Below are 15,793 nucleotides of genomic sequence, written 5' to 3'. Positions count from 1 at the left end.
AGAACATAAAAGTCGTATAAGATCCAGAAACCCAAATTCAGCACTAGCGACTCATTGGATAGAGGCCAACCATTCAATCTCCCAACTTAGATTTCAGGTAATTAAACAAATAAAAATCCAACCAGGAGTCAACAATCACCTTAAATTTCTACAAAGAGAAGTATATTGGATAAAATATCTGGACACAATGATTCCAAAGGGAATGAATGACAGACTGGACATGTCTTGTTTCATATAATGTAGGGTATGGCATCATATCACCAGATGGTTTATACATGAACACCCTAACATCATTACACACTTCACCCACAATAGGTATTCACTGGGAGAAACTCATATTTGGAGAATTGATAATATCCTCTTGTTTATGCAGTATCACAGAAAACACAGACTGATTAGATCCATTGACACTCATAAGTCAGTGATTACACACTCAGCATTTTCAACCCATAGTCGCTCTACACAGTGAGCAACACCGGAACTATGGATTTTAGTAGTAATATCATTTCAGCCCTTTTGAGATATACTAAACAATTTGTATCACGTCCTTAAATGCAGTACGTAGAAAGGACGTTGTGACATTCGGTACATCTTTCATTTCTTTTGAAATGCCTCACAAATCAGTGGATATTGATAAAACCGGTATATTTTTTACCTCTTCTTCTTATTCATGACGTATTTCCGTTTTTTCTTAACAACATTGTTGTTTCATGAATATCATCAGACACACTATTAAAGTTATGTCTTATTATTTCCGACCGATGAGGTGTATTATACTACACATCCCAGCACATTATTATATACTCTCTTTATTAGTTACCAGAGTTTATCATTATATACCATTCGCCGACATTCAGCCGGCATCCTCTTTAAGATGGCGCCCAAATAACTAAATGATCGCAATCGGACCTGCAAGCAACAGTCCGCTTTCTTTGTTTTTGAACATCTAGTCAATAGTCAGATTTAAACGCGGACCTTGAGGGAGTCCTTACAATCTTCTTTATGGTGAACATCATCTACCTACTATGACTACTTTTTAGGTAAGAAGCCATTGTATACTGCTTTTTCTTCGTTTACATCCCGGACTTTTAACATGACGACGTTTAGTAATTTCCAACACGTATTTTTCTGTCTTTCAGATTACACGAGTAAGACAGTTTAGAGGTAAGAATGTTTCTCATATGTATTAGCGGTTTTTCTTGACCTTGACCACGATAGATTATCGGTATCTTTTCAGCAGTATACTTACGTCAAAATATTTTTGTTTTTATCGTTCAGACAGTGAATATCAAACATCTTAGAGAGGTAAGCTTCGCCACAGCATTTCATATAGAGCTCAATGATCTGTGAGCTACAGTAACTATAACCGGATGTTACAAACATTATTGACATATGGTTTTCTTTAGTGTCCACTATACTGGAAAATCGATCTCTGACAATACAGGTATGAACTTCAATACTTTTTAGCTTTCAAGTAGCAAACACTACTTTCAAATAATGGTTTGAGCCTCCAAACACATAAACATTGACAGTGCTTTGTTTATTTTTATTTTTATTTCAGAATTTCCCCTGAGGAAGGAACCGTCCGGTTCCAAAATGCATTGGGCGTGATTAATTATGAATGTATTTCCGTGATTGTCAGATAAATTGTTTAAAACATGTATCCAAGTCATATAAATGAATGATGTATTCCGATTCATTTAGCATGTAAAACCTTCATGTTGTATTACTGTTTTGCGTTAATGCAATTGAATATATGTACCAGTGGAACAGTAAATTTATTTTCATTTCATGTATAAAATGATATATCTTGAGAAATTAGTTGAATCTGAGGTGTAAAATACACCAGGTGAATTGTGCGCAGCTCAATACAAGCTCTCAACTTGTAATTAACTCAACATTCACCAAATGGCATGCGGCAGGAGGAACTATCAGCTGCTTGCCAACACATATAGATTAATTGATGTCTCGTAGAGGCAGCGCATGCGCTGCCTATGCGAGACCTAAAAATAAGACTAAATTACAATTTCATCCAACTCCCCAATATTAGGTATTGGAGTCCAAGGTCTCAGAATAGAAAGTAAAGAAACATTTTCATACCACAACCCCTTACTAGACCATTTAAACCCAGGATCAGGTCAGTGGCCAGGGCCACCTGCTGCCCCATCACATATAAACCAAATGAATGCCTCAGGATAAAATGGTAAAGGGTTAACCGGAAATTCTTTGAGGCAAAAATTGTGAGTGAAAATTAATTTCTAGCTAATAAATAGGTGCCTGTCAGCAGAAGGTACCCCTGCCGCCCTAGTCAAGGATTTTCGGAATGTGTGTTCAGCCATATCAATTGAGCTAACAGTTAAGCATCCTACCATTACCCCCCACCCCCATTTCCCGGTCTTTCAAAAGAACCCGCAAAAACAACCACAACCAGCTGAAAAAAAGTCCTCAATACTGCATAAAAAAACAGGGAAGTGATTATTGCTGTACGGAACAACTATAAAGCCACAATCAGAGCCAGAAAGGATGAGATCAGAAACAAATCCTGGTCCGACCTACTGGCGGCAGACTGCCTCAGAGAAAATAAAAACTTCAGGGATGTCATTAATTACTCGTTGTTCCCAGAACAACCCCTAGCTAAAACTGACTGTCTGATTCCAGAGACTGCATGGGTCACACGCTTCACCTGCATTTCAAATCCCTCTTACAAGACGATAGGCCACCAAGAGATGGACACCGAAATGGTGAAAGATAGGGAACTGGCCATTTTGTTTAGCCAATCGATCCTAGAGAAGGAGGTGGAGGCAGCAATTCAGCAAGGCACGTGTAAGAAAGCCCCTGGACCAGATGGAATTCCAGTGGACCTTTTCAAAAGCAATCCTGTCCTCTGAGCTCCAGTGCCCACTAGCATTTTTAGAGCCACTAATATTGGCCCACTCCCCCAACCCTAGAAAGAGACCTACATGGTCGATTTTCAAGCAAAAGAGCTAGAAATGACACAGTGTGCTACAACCCGATTTCCCTATTTGATTCCAAGGCTAAAGTCTTGGGCAGGGTCCTTTTGGCCTGACTGGGAGGGTGGGCTTGTGCCAACAACATACCATACTATCTGGGGCCCAATATGGCTTTAGACAAGGGATGTTGGTTCTTCTGACTGAATGGGATTTTCCAAAGTTTAATCTACAGAATATATTTACTTTGCCTTTGAATTTTGTGTTGAAACAAAGTGGAGTCTGAACTTTGTTCATGTGATTTACCTTCCTGCAGCTACACGAGGAGTATGCTGTGAGTATTGACTATAATTGGTGAAGAGTGTTTATGATTTGTGTTGAAATAGATTACAGAAGGGGACTGGTTGTTCACTACTATCGCCTTTTTTGATACAGGGCAACACACACAAGGTTGACTCAACCAGCAGGATAGACATTCCTACTCCTATTTAGAACACTGCAGATGAGGCATTCCAGATATCTTCAGCCACTTTTATTATTTTATGCCATTCTCCTTTTCCCTTGTGGGATTTCTCTTGGGATAGCGGTCTATATTCGCTCCTAGTAGATAACACAAGGGGGAGTGGTTGTACAGGCTTCATAACATCGCCTCTGCTGGTCGGATCCTTAAGGTTAGTGATGTTTCAATCTGGCATTCCTGACACTGGGTCACAGCGTAGTGAGTGTCAGGGCCGGACAAGCCGTAGCGGGCACCGGCCTTTCCCCAGTTGGCCACCAGGGTGGGGGCTGATTTTGGGCCCCTGGGGGCCGTTTTTGTTACCGGGGACTGCCAATATCGGCCGCTGTAACAAAATCGGCCGAAGCCGGCCTTTGCAAACACCTCAACAGCACCCCTCGGCCCCCCAGGTGGGCTGGTCGAGCAGTTTGCCAGGGCCGGTTTCGGCTTTCAGTCCGGCCCTGGTGAGTGTTAGCTTGCCTTTCCAAGTCAAGGGAAATTCTAATCTGCTCAGCCATACTTTTGAGAGCTTTTGAGTTTAGTTAGGACGTAGAAAACTGCCTGATATTTATCCAGGTGTCTTGAGACGCTGCCTGGAGCACCTACAGCCCGACCCAGAAGGTGAAAAAGGGGAATAAAAGGATGATTGTAGGTGTGCTGACACTGCCAATATCCGAGAAGGCAAGGCGGACACATGAGTTTTATATTCTATAAATCTCTCTACTAATTTCAGACATCTCAATACATTAAAATCACTGCTTTTTTCTTTTCATGGGAAAGTGTCACATATACAACGTTAAAATGTCATACTTAAGCACACTAGTAACATTGAAATGTCAAACGCAAGCAATCTGAAAACTTGCCAGTTATGGATGTGGAGTTAGAATACTAAACCTAGACATCTTTTTTTATACTTACCTTGATGATATAGTGGTGGGTGATATTGTGGAGTAGAACCCTAAGGGGTATAGTCACAAGAACGTATGATAACTACCGCAAGAGTAGCGTAACGCAACTTTCAATATCGCAGCCCATCGCGATAGACACCAAATAACGCGTCAAATGTCAGCGTCAAAATCAACGCCACGCCGCAAAAATGCGAAATGCGAATGCAAAAATTCATGCGATGAGGCCAATCGCTGTAAAAAAAAGTAGCGATAACCAGCCACAGGCCTGCAAATCCCACGCGTCTTGGGGGAAAATGTACCATAAAAACCACAGAAACAACACACCAGAAACAAGCCTAAGCATGGAGCAACATGCTCCCTGACCCAGCGCAGAGGACAACGCGACCCCCACAACCCCCACAGACCACCAGCAAGGAACAACGGGCACGAGGAAGGCCAAGGAGAAAAGGGAAAGGCAGACAGAGTGCAGGCTGCAGGAAAACAAAACCAGCGCCACGGAGGTGACAGAACACTACCATCAACCTTACCCACAAGCAGACTAACGTGGATGCAGCTGGAGTGTCGGGGAGGCCAACGGAGGATGCCATGAGGTGCCGGCAGGATGTGACAACCTAAAAAAGGTACAAACCCGCTGCCAACAGGAAGGCAGCAACGGCGACAGGAGGTGGCAGTCCAGCGCCACAGCAGAAGCTGGAGGAAACCCAGGCCACAGTCATCAGAAAGGAAACGGTGCAAGGAGTATGGAGTACAGACACAGCTTGAGAGGACCTGAGAACATCAACAGGTAAAGTCAGGGACTGGGTGGATGCGGGGAGATGAGCACAATGACACACATGCACAATGCGGCGTAGCACACTGTATGCCCACAATTACCCAGGATCATGTCCCACACCCCTTTAGCACACTGCAGCACACACACATAGCAAGAACAGCACACCCACATCGACGACAACGTGGTACAATGTGCATAGCCGACACTGCAGAACAGAGGACACAACTGGCTCCACACATGCACAGAAACATGCCTACCACATCTGACAGAGCAGGAAACTGTGAAATGGAAATGTACGCATATGACCTCACATCCGTAATGTAGTCCAAATCTACACTGTCCCACAGAAGAATGCAGCACCTCACAAACAGTCACAATGTACTTAGCCAAACAGTCTGCATGTAAACCAGAACAATGCGCCAACATACATGACAACATGCATCTCCCTTTCACATTGCAGAGGGGCACACAACACCTCTAGCAGAGCACAGAAGACAACACATCTGTGATGCCAGAAAGGACCACCACACCGTCGACACTGACGCCCTACAACAGCCCATGGATATCCCACGCAAACCACCGCCAGGACCAGGACCGACAAGCAACTCAGAGGAGAAAACAGCCCCTGCAACAGACCACACAGTAGGAAGCACAAGCAAGCACAGCTGGCACACAACACTTCACCCACCAACACATGGCACCCAAATGCCATGTGTCATCATGCCAAAAGGAGGTGGCCCAACAGGTGGGGGTGGGTGCTGAACCCATGAAGGGTGAGCCAGAACACATACGTTGGTGTTTGTCACCCTCAGGGACCACCCACACCCCACAAAGGAGACCCACACTGCCATAGAGACACATGCAGATGCACATTCACAGTACAGAACCACGCCCAGGGGCGCCTAAATAGCAGTCACACACCCACATTGGCACGGCGTACGACGGCCCTGGCCACTCCCCTTATGAATTGAGTGGGTGAAGACAAAGCTACATGTCCAAGCTCCAAACTGCTGCCTGCGGTGACATGTCTGCATCCTATGTACACAGCACACTGTAATGTCCTAGGGCCCAGGGCCCTCTTGCATACAACAAGACCACAGGGACACACGTAGATATCATGTCGAACTGGCTACGGGCACGTGCGCCCGGCCCCTTTATTGGCAGGCCACATGTACCGTGACACCTACGCTGGATGTGTGTGGGGTGAGTGTAAGCCAGTCCGCATGGAATGATTGGTGCTAGCAACAACTTGTACATTGGACACCAGTGCAACAGAAACAGTAAACACATGCATAACAGAGTCAACTGCACAGCAACATGGTGGGAACCGGAGTAAGGACAGTGGTTCCCCAATATTCAGTCAGGAGGTTCCGTGAGTTGCAGTGCACTGAGGTAGGGGCACTATAGATGAGCCCGCACATTTGAAGGAATTGCTAGGATTGTGTCCCTTTGTGTTAATCCTGATACAGATGCAGTGGGGTGTGTTACACCTGCATCAACTTCCTCATCAACGTCCCAGGTCTCCCACACTGCCTGAGGTGACAGTTGCGTCCACAGTCCACAGCACAATACCCAGTGATGGTTCCGGTTGTGTGGCTTGACTACCACCTCCAGTCTGCATTCCTGCCTTGGGGATGTTGCCTCCTGCCCTCCCATTGTCTGTGCCATCTCCCTTACGCACACTTGACATATCTTCCCCATCATAGTCCCAGGTCTTCCCCACTGCATGAGGTGACATAGCTGCGCAACATCTCAACAGCACAAAACTCAATCACTGACGGACAATGGCTTGCGGTGCACTAAGTCACTGGCACCTGGAGTGCTGAGCAGGGTATCAGGCCGATGATGGCATCCTCGACAGGTCTGAGCAACTCCGTAGGTCTGTCAGGACCACCGTATCAACTCTGGCAGATGGCGGTTGGAGGTGGCCATTGCGGTAGTGGTGTGTGCCTCCTGCGGTGATGCGACGTCTGCGCCGGTCAGGACCCAAATCTATGTGTGCACCCTGGTGGCCCGCAGTTGAGGCCACAGGCTGTGAACAGCGCAGGGCCACAGACACATTGCGTTGATGACCCCAAGACCACCATCACAGAGGTCATCCAATATATCAGAAGTAGGGGTCCCAGACCTCAGCAGCACAGAGTTAGTGGCCCCGGATGCACTGCGGACGGCACAGGCACCCAGCCACGGGACGGTGACTTGCGGTGCAGTCAGATGGGCCATGCGACCTGGGCAGGTCCCCATCAATGTCCGAGGTGTGTGTTGCGGAGGGTTGCGGGGGACAGTGGAAGGTGTCCTCTAGGGCATGATGCAGAGGTTTGATGTTATCCGGAAGCAGCAAATGGGGGAGTTCAAAGCACAACCCTCGTTTCCACCACCATCAGCTACATGAGGATGAAAACTAGCCCCTAGTCCATAGAATCAAACGCCTCCAACGTACGACCAGGGAGTGTCCATGAATGTCAGGGAACAGACTTAGTGGCACAGGTGCTGAGTGGGGATGCAGTCTGCGATGATGCTGTGTGAGAAGGTGGCCTGATATATGTTGTCCACTAGTTCTAGTGGGCACCTTGTATCAGTCCAAACAACCCCTTATGGTGATAGGATAAAGAAAACCTTTATTGAAAGCTATCCTAGTGGTAGCTATGGAGAGCAGCCTTCAGGCTAACTCTTGAATGAATGTAAAGAAGCTTGTTTTACCAGTCTATAATCTCTTGAATGATCAAATGAAAGGACAACCACACCAGGTATATATTTAAAATATATGTATTTAGGTTAACACACACCCCTCTAGTCTTTTTATGAGACTGGAGTTCGAAGTACTTAATTTACAAGTGAGTAAGCATCAGTAATAGCACAAATACATGTTTGGGCCCTAGGGGCATACCAAACCATATACCAAAAAAGTGGTATAAGAACCACGACTGGAATAGACACTAGGCCTATAGCATGTAGAATCGCTGGGACCCCAAGCAACCACCCAAGGTAAGGACACAGGAGACCCACAGGGACTGTATGCAGTGTGTAAACACAACCGCGGGTTCCCGTTATCTTCTATGGGCAATGTTGCGGTTGGAAATTTAAAGATTAGGGACACTTCTAATCGAGTCAGGACCAAACCCTTTTGGACTTAAGAAGTTCTAGGGCTAGCACCCACGGGAGCACTGGAGTTCTTGACTTACCTCACCCATGGAAGCCGGGTGCACAGGTGTCTTTTGGTGTCGGGTCACGTCATCGATTTCAATGGAAGCCTGCAAAGAACTGGTGCTGCCGTGAAGAGGAGAAGTGTCCATAGAGATCCAAGCCCGGATCTAGGAAGGAAGGAACCTGAAAGCAGAGGAGACAGAGTCTGGGTCACTTGCCAGTGACCGAGGGCAGGATGGACCAATGCCCACAGATGTCGGGTGCTTCAGGTGAGTTGATGGGTGTCTTGACTCTTTAGCCACAAGGTCCAGGAGGCGTCAATGTAGTCCACGAGCTGGATACGAGCTATCCCACAAAGTCTGTCGAGTGTTGCAGTGTCAGCGAGCAGAATGGACGCAACAAGCCTTGGCAACGGCAAGTCACAGGAATTCAGAGAAAGGACTGCGGTGCCGACCAGCAAGATCTGAGGGACTCACCCAGCGAGGGTAAGTCAGGGCACATCTGGAGCAACCAGAAAAGCCCAAGCAGAAGAGGAGTTGCCTTCAACGGGCTAGTGATCGCGAAGGAGCCTTGAGCTGTCGCACTTGGAGCTGGCCCACGGGTCACTCGTGGAGTGGAGGCCAGCAATCTTCAGTGAAGGAGGTGCTCAAGGCTGGGGCTACTCGGTGCCCAAAGCACAACTTTGAGGACGACCAGGAAGATAGTGTTGCTGCAAAAGTTCACAGTGTCCAGGGGTCACTGTTCCACGTCACCCACAATAGCCACGGGCCTAAGCTTTGCTGTGGACTAGGTTAGCCTCGGGGAAGTCTGGAAATCTACCTCTGGTGATGCAAAGACTTCGGCGTTGGCGGGAGCTTCAGCGATGCAGACCGATCAGTTGCTTCTTTGGTGCCTGCCAAGCAGGGGAGTCACTCCTTGACCCCAACGGATATTTCTTCAGTCTTCTAGTCAGGATAGAACGTCGAAGGTCCAGGATGTATAGCAGAGTTTCGTCCAGGGTAATCTAAAGTCCTAGGGACTGGATTCCTATACTTATAGCAAGTTTAGAGGATGGACTAACTCTAAGGCCCCACCTATGGGTGGGCCTGGAAAGAGGGGTGGTTACACCCATTTCCTTTGTCCAGTTTCACGCCAGAGCAGGGGCAGGTAGTCCCTGCAACCGGTTTGAACTGGGCTATGCACAGGGACACCAAATGAGCCCCCAGTGCAGGACTTCAAAGCACCAGAGAGTGCTCCCGCCCAGCCTCAATACACATCTGCCTGTCTGGGGAGGTGGTTACACCCCCCTTCGACAGGAAACCTATTGTCCAGGCCTCCCCTGCCGGAGTTTCTGTCAGCATCAGGAGGCCAGACCCGTGTCTGTGGCAGAGGCATCCATTTTGTGATGCCAGGGCTCAGGAAAGTCCTACTGGGTTTGACCAGTGTGAACATGTCTTTCCCTCTAGAAGGGTGGAATGCTACCCCCGCCACCAGAACTGGCGGTAGGGAAGTAGTATTCCAAAGCGTTTGACACCAAACACGACATGTTTTGATGCAGCCATTCCAAAGTTAGCATTTACCGCGAGGTTATAATGCACTTAAAGAGTATATGGTATGGCTGTATCACAGAATGAGTGCACCAGGTAGTCTGACTTGGAGTCAGTGAGAACATGTGTCTAAACTGATTGAGCACCTGTCTGCAATCAGTTTGCTGCTGGGCAGTGAGGCTGCCTGCCAAGGCTACACCATCCACTGACCCATCATCAGGGTTCTGTGAGAGGAGGTGAGGGAGTGGGTCACTCTCTTCCTCCTGTCCCTCATCAGTAGCCATGAGCAAGCCCATGTCAGCCCTGTCCACATATGGCTTCAGCCTGTTCACATGGAGAACCATATGGGGACTCCTGGGAGATCCTAGGTCCACTAAGTAAGTAACCTCTCCCTTCTGTTCAACAATAGTGTGGGGTCCACTCCACTTGTCTTGGAGAGCTGCTGGGGCCACAGGCTCCAACACCCACACTTCACTTCTGTCCTGGCTGGTAAACAGTCAGTACAGCCTTTTGGTCATGTCAGGCTTTTTGCAGTTCCTGGCTAGCCTCAAGGTTTTTGTTTGCTTTTTTCATGTACTCAGCCATCCTGGAGAAGAGACCAAGTACATAGTCCACTATGTCTTGCTTTGGGGGCTTGAGAGGTAACTCCCATCCTTCCTTCACCAAACACAATGGACCCCTGACAGGGTGTCCAAACAAAATTTCAAATGGGCTGTAGCCAACCCCCTTTTGAGGCACCTCCCTGTATGCAAATAAAAGGCAGGGCAAGAGCAGGTCCCATTTTCGCCTAAGCTTCTCTGGGAGTCCTTTGATCATGCCCTTTAAGGTTTTGTTGAATCTCTCAACTAAACCATTGCATTGTGGGTGATAGGGTATGGTGAATTTGTAATTTACTCCACACTCCTTCCACATAGCAGTCAAGTAACTAGACATGAAGTTTGCATCCCTATCAGATACTACCTCCTTAGGAATGCCTACTCTTGAGAACACACTCAAGAGAGCTCTTGCCACCACAGGTGTTGTAGTGGTCCTGAGGGGAATTGCCTCTGGATACCTGGTGGCATGATCCACTACCACCACTATAAACCTGTGCCCAGATGCTGTATGAGGATCCATGGGACCAACAATGTCAATCCCAACCCTCTCAAAGGGAACCCCCACCACAGGTAGTGGTATCAGGGGGGCCTTTGTAGTGCCACCTGCTTTGCCACTGGCTTGGCATGTTACACAGGAGCGACAAAACTCCTTTGTGTCCTCAGACATGTGGGGCCAGTGAAAGTGAGGAACAATTCTGTCCCAAGTCTTGTTCTGGCCCAGGTGTCGTGCTAGGGGAATATCATGGGCTAGTGTCAATAGGAAACCCCTAAACTTCAGAGGTATAACCAACCTCCTGGATGCACCAGTCTTGGGGTCTCTACACTCTGAATATAGGAGTCCATCATCCCAATAAACTTTATGGGTGCCACTAGCATTCCCAGCAGCCTCATCAGCAGCTTGCTGTCTGAGGGTTTCAAGAGAGGGGCAGGTTTTCTGCTCCTGGCTCAGATCAGACCTGGAAGGGCCCCCTGTCCCCAAGAACTCAACCTGGTCAGGTTCAAGCTCCTCTGGGACAGTTCCTTCTTCAGGCTCAAGATCATCTCCCTGAGGAGACTGGTCGGCATTCTGAGTCAGATGGGAAGGCTCTGCCTTAACCCTACTGTTCTTCCTCTTGTGAGGCACCTGGTCCATTATTCCAGAATCCAGGGCCTGTCCAATGTTAGACATTTTAGCCTGTGACCTAGTCACAGCAAACACATGTGCAGGGATCCCTAACATTTCTGCATGTGTCCTGAGCTCCACTTCAGCCCAAGCTGAAGTTTCTAGATCATTGCCAAGCAAGCACTGTACTGGTAGGTCTGCACTTACCACAACCTTCTTAAGGCCAGTTACCCCTCCCCAGGAGAAGTTAACAACTGCCAGAGAATGGTCTGTTCTGACATTGCTAGCATTGGCCACTTGGTACATTTCACCAAGCATAATCTGCCCAGGATCCACAAGATCTTTTGTCACCATTGTGACCCTTGCTCCGGTGTCCCTGAATGCCCAAGCTTCTGCTCCATTTATTAAAGCTGCTGTCTGTATTTGCCCAGGTTACTGGGGCTCACAAAGGGGGACATATCCATGCCCCCATCACTGACAAGCACAGCCTGAGTTGGTACTCTGACTAGGCCAGAGTCCATCTCAGAACCCAGGGTCAACCCTACTACACCCTTATGCTGTGTATTCCCACCACCAATTGTAACTGCACTAGGGGGAGCAGGTGCCTTAGGGGCATTGCTGGGGGCTGGAGTATTCTCTTTGGCCTTGGTGCAGTCACTGGTCCAGTGAGTTTTCTGCTCACAGATTTTGCATCAGGGTTTCTTTTGGCCTTTCCCTTTGTTAGCCTGTGAATCCCAACCTGATGAAGATTTTGGGGGCCCTTGTGAAGACTTCAGGTCTTTACCCTTGTCCACACCCTTATCAGAGTTTTTGGATCTTGCTTCTTAGGGTCACCACCTTGGTTCTGTACCTTCTGCCTCACCCTGGCTCTGACCCATTTGTCTGCCTTCTTTCCCAATTCTTGGGGAGAGGTCAGATCAGAGTCTACCAGGTACTGGTGCAACAGCTGATTTTGACAGTTATTAAGAATCTGCTCCCTCATTATCAGATTGTACAATCCTTTGAAGTCACACACTTTACTGCCCTATAACCAACCTTCCAGAGCCTTAGCAGCACAGTCAACAAACTCGTTGTCTTGATTTTGTGCTTTTTGGGTGTCTCTGAACTGTAACCTGTATTGTTCAGTGGTTAGGCCAAACCCATCTATTAGTGCACTTTTCAAGACCTGGTAATCATCAGCATCCTCTTCTCTTACAGTGAGGAGCTTATCTCTACCTTTGTCTGCAAAGGAGAGCCATACGATTGCTTCCCACTGACCTTGAGGGACCTTCTGTACTTTACAGGCCCTCTCCAAGGCAGTTATCCATTTGTGGATGTGATCCCCACTCTGGTAGGGAGGGGCAATCTTACTTAGGTTTCTATGGTCATAAGACCTCCCCCTATCTCTAGGGAAATTGCTGCCACCAAGGGACTCTAGTCCCTCCTTTCTACTAGCTCTGTAGAGCTCTAGGGCTTCCCTATCTAAGGCCATCTGCTGTTTTCTGAGGTTGAACTTGTCTTGCTCATACTTCAGCAGTCTCTCTCTCCTCTCCTGGGAGGTATCCCTCCCTCTGTGAGAAGAGACATAGGTCCCTATAGAGGAGTTAAACGGGATAGATCCCCTTGACAGAGATCTATACCTTCTAGCCCTATGTTCAGCTCTACCAGGAGGGACAAAGGCAAGAGCATTATTGTCATCCTCCTCATCCTCATCCTGGAGAGCTGTGTTCACCAGATCTTGGTCATTGTCACCAGTCTGGTCAGCATAAGAGTTAGGGTCAGGGGAAATATTATCCCTAGGCCCACCCTCACCTGCTGTCCCACCCACACTGTCTACCTCATTAGGACCACTAGGCCCTGTGATATCATCCAGATTAAGTATCTTTATGAGAGTGGATGGACTTTTGCCTGTCTTCAGCTTCCTATTTGAACATAAGGCCCTTAGCTGAGCAAAGGAGAGATCCTCATATTTATAGGGAAGGAGCTCACTGGTTCCTGGTAGGGACCTACTGGTTCCTGGCTGGTTAGACATTACTAATGTGGTGTGGTGTATTGCACTACCTACACTAGTGTGGCCTACTAAACTCTCTTGAGTTCTAGAAAGGGTGTGCTATCCCTTGATACACAACTCTAAGTTCAGTAGAACTTGCTGTAGCTAAACTTGATATTATATGTACCTCAGGTACCTTTAGTGGTTTTCAGTTGATCAATTCAATTGAGATTATCTGGTAATACAATAGCAAGCTGGAATCCCACACACTGCACACCAATGTGAGAAGGTGGCCTGATATATGCTGTCCACTAGTTCTAGTGGGCCCCTTGTATCAGTCCAAACAACCCCTTATGGTGATAGGTTAAAGACAAACTTTATTGAAAGCTATCCTAGTGGTAGCTATGGAGAGCAGCCTTCAGGCTAAGTCTTGAAGGAATGTAAAGCAGCTTGTTTTACCAGTCTATAATCTCTTGAATGATCAAATGAAAGGACAAAAACACCAGGTATATATTTAAAATATATGTATTTAGGTTAACACACACCCCAGTAGTCTTTTTATGAGACTGGAGTTCGAAGTACTTAATTTACAAGTGAGTAAGCATCAGTAATAGAACAAATACACTTTTGGGCCCTAGGGGCGTACCAAACCATATACCAAAAAAAGTGGTATAAGAACCACGACTGGAATAGACACTAGGCCTATAGCCTGTAGAATCGCTGGGACCCCAAGGAACCACCCAAGGTAAGGATAAAGGGGACCCACGGGGACTGTATGCAGTGTGTAAACACAACCGCAGGTTCCCGTTATCTTCTACGGGCAATGTCGCGGTTGGAAATTTAAAGATTAGGGACACTTCTCATTGAGTCAGGACCAAACCCTTTTGGACTTAAGAAGTTCTAGGGCTAGCACCCATGGGAGCACTGTAGTACTCGAGTTACCTCACCCAGGGAAGCCGGGTGCATAGGTGTGTTTTGGTGTCGGGTTGCGTCATCGATTTCAATGGAAGCCTGCAAAGAACTGCTGCTGCCGTGAAGAGGAGAAGTGCCCGCAGAGATCCAAGCCCGGATCTAGGAAGGAAGGAACCTGAAAGCAGAGGGGACAGAGTCTGGGTCACTTGCCAGTGACCGAGGGCAGGATGGACCAATGCCCACAGATGTCGGGTGCTTCAGGTGAGTTGATGGGTGTCTTGACTCTTCAGCCACGATAGCCAGGAGGTGTCGATGAAGTCCACGAGCTGGATTCCAGCTGCCCCACAAAGTCTGTCGAGTGCTGCAGTGTCGGCGCACAGAATGGACCCAACAAGCCTTGGCAACGGCAAGTCACAGGAATTCAGAGAAAGGACTGCGGTGCAGACCAGCAAGGTCTGACGGACTCACCCAGCGAGGGTAAGTCAGGGCACATCTGGAGCAACCAGGAAAGCCCAAGGAGAAGAGGAGTTGCCTTCGTGGGGACCTGCTAGCCAACGGGCAAGTGATCGCAAAGGAGCCTCAGGCGGTTGCACTTGGAGCTGGCCCACGGGTCACGCGTGGAGCGGAGGCCAGCAATGTTCAGTGCAGGAGGTGCTCAAGGCTGGGGCTACTCGGAGCCCAAAGCACAACTTCAAGGAGGACCAGGAAGATAGTGTTGCTGCAAAGGTTTACGGTGTCCAGGGGTCACAGTTGCACGTCACCCACGATAGCCACGGGCCTCAGCTTTGCTATGGACTCAGGGTAGCCTCGGGGCAGTCTGGAAATCTACCTCTGGTGATGCAAAGACTTCAGCATCCGGTGGGAGCTTCAGCGATGCAGACCCGTCAGTTGCTTCTTTGGTGCCTGCCAAGCAGGGGAGTCACTCTTTGACCCCAAGGGAGATTTCTTCAGTCTTCTAGTCAGGATAGAACGTCGAAGGTCCAGGATGTACGTCACAGAGTTTCGTCCAGGGTAATCTAAAGTCCTAGGGACTGGATTCCTATACTTATAGTAAGTTTAGGGGATGGACTAACTCTAAGGCCCCAACAATGGGTGGGCCTGGAAAGAGGGGTGGTTACACCCATTTCCTTTGTCCAGTTTTGCACCAGAGCAGGGGCAGGTAGCCCCTGCAACCGGTTTGAACTGGGCTATGCACAGGGACACCAAATGTGCCCTCAGTGCAGGACTTCAAAGCACCAGAGAGTGCTCCCCCGCCCAGCCCCAATACACATCTGCCTGTCTGGGGAGGTGGTTACACCCCCCTTCGACAGGAAACCTATTGTCCAGGCCTCCCCTGCCGGAGTTTCGGTCAGCAGCAGGAGGCCAGACCCGTGTCTGTGGCAGAGGCATCCATTTTGTGATGCCAGGGCTCAGGAAAGTC

This window comes from Triturus cristatus, chromosome 6 (genome assembly GCF_964204655.1).
Source record: "Triturus cristatus chromosome 6, aTriCri1.1, whole genome shotgun sequence".
Lineage (NCBI taxonomy): Eukaryota > Metazoa > Chordata > Amphibia > Caudata > Salamandridae > Triturus > Triturus cristatus.
Note: the sequence above shows the minus strand (reverse complement) of the source record.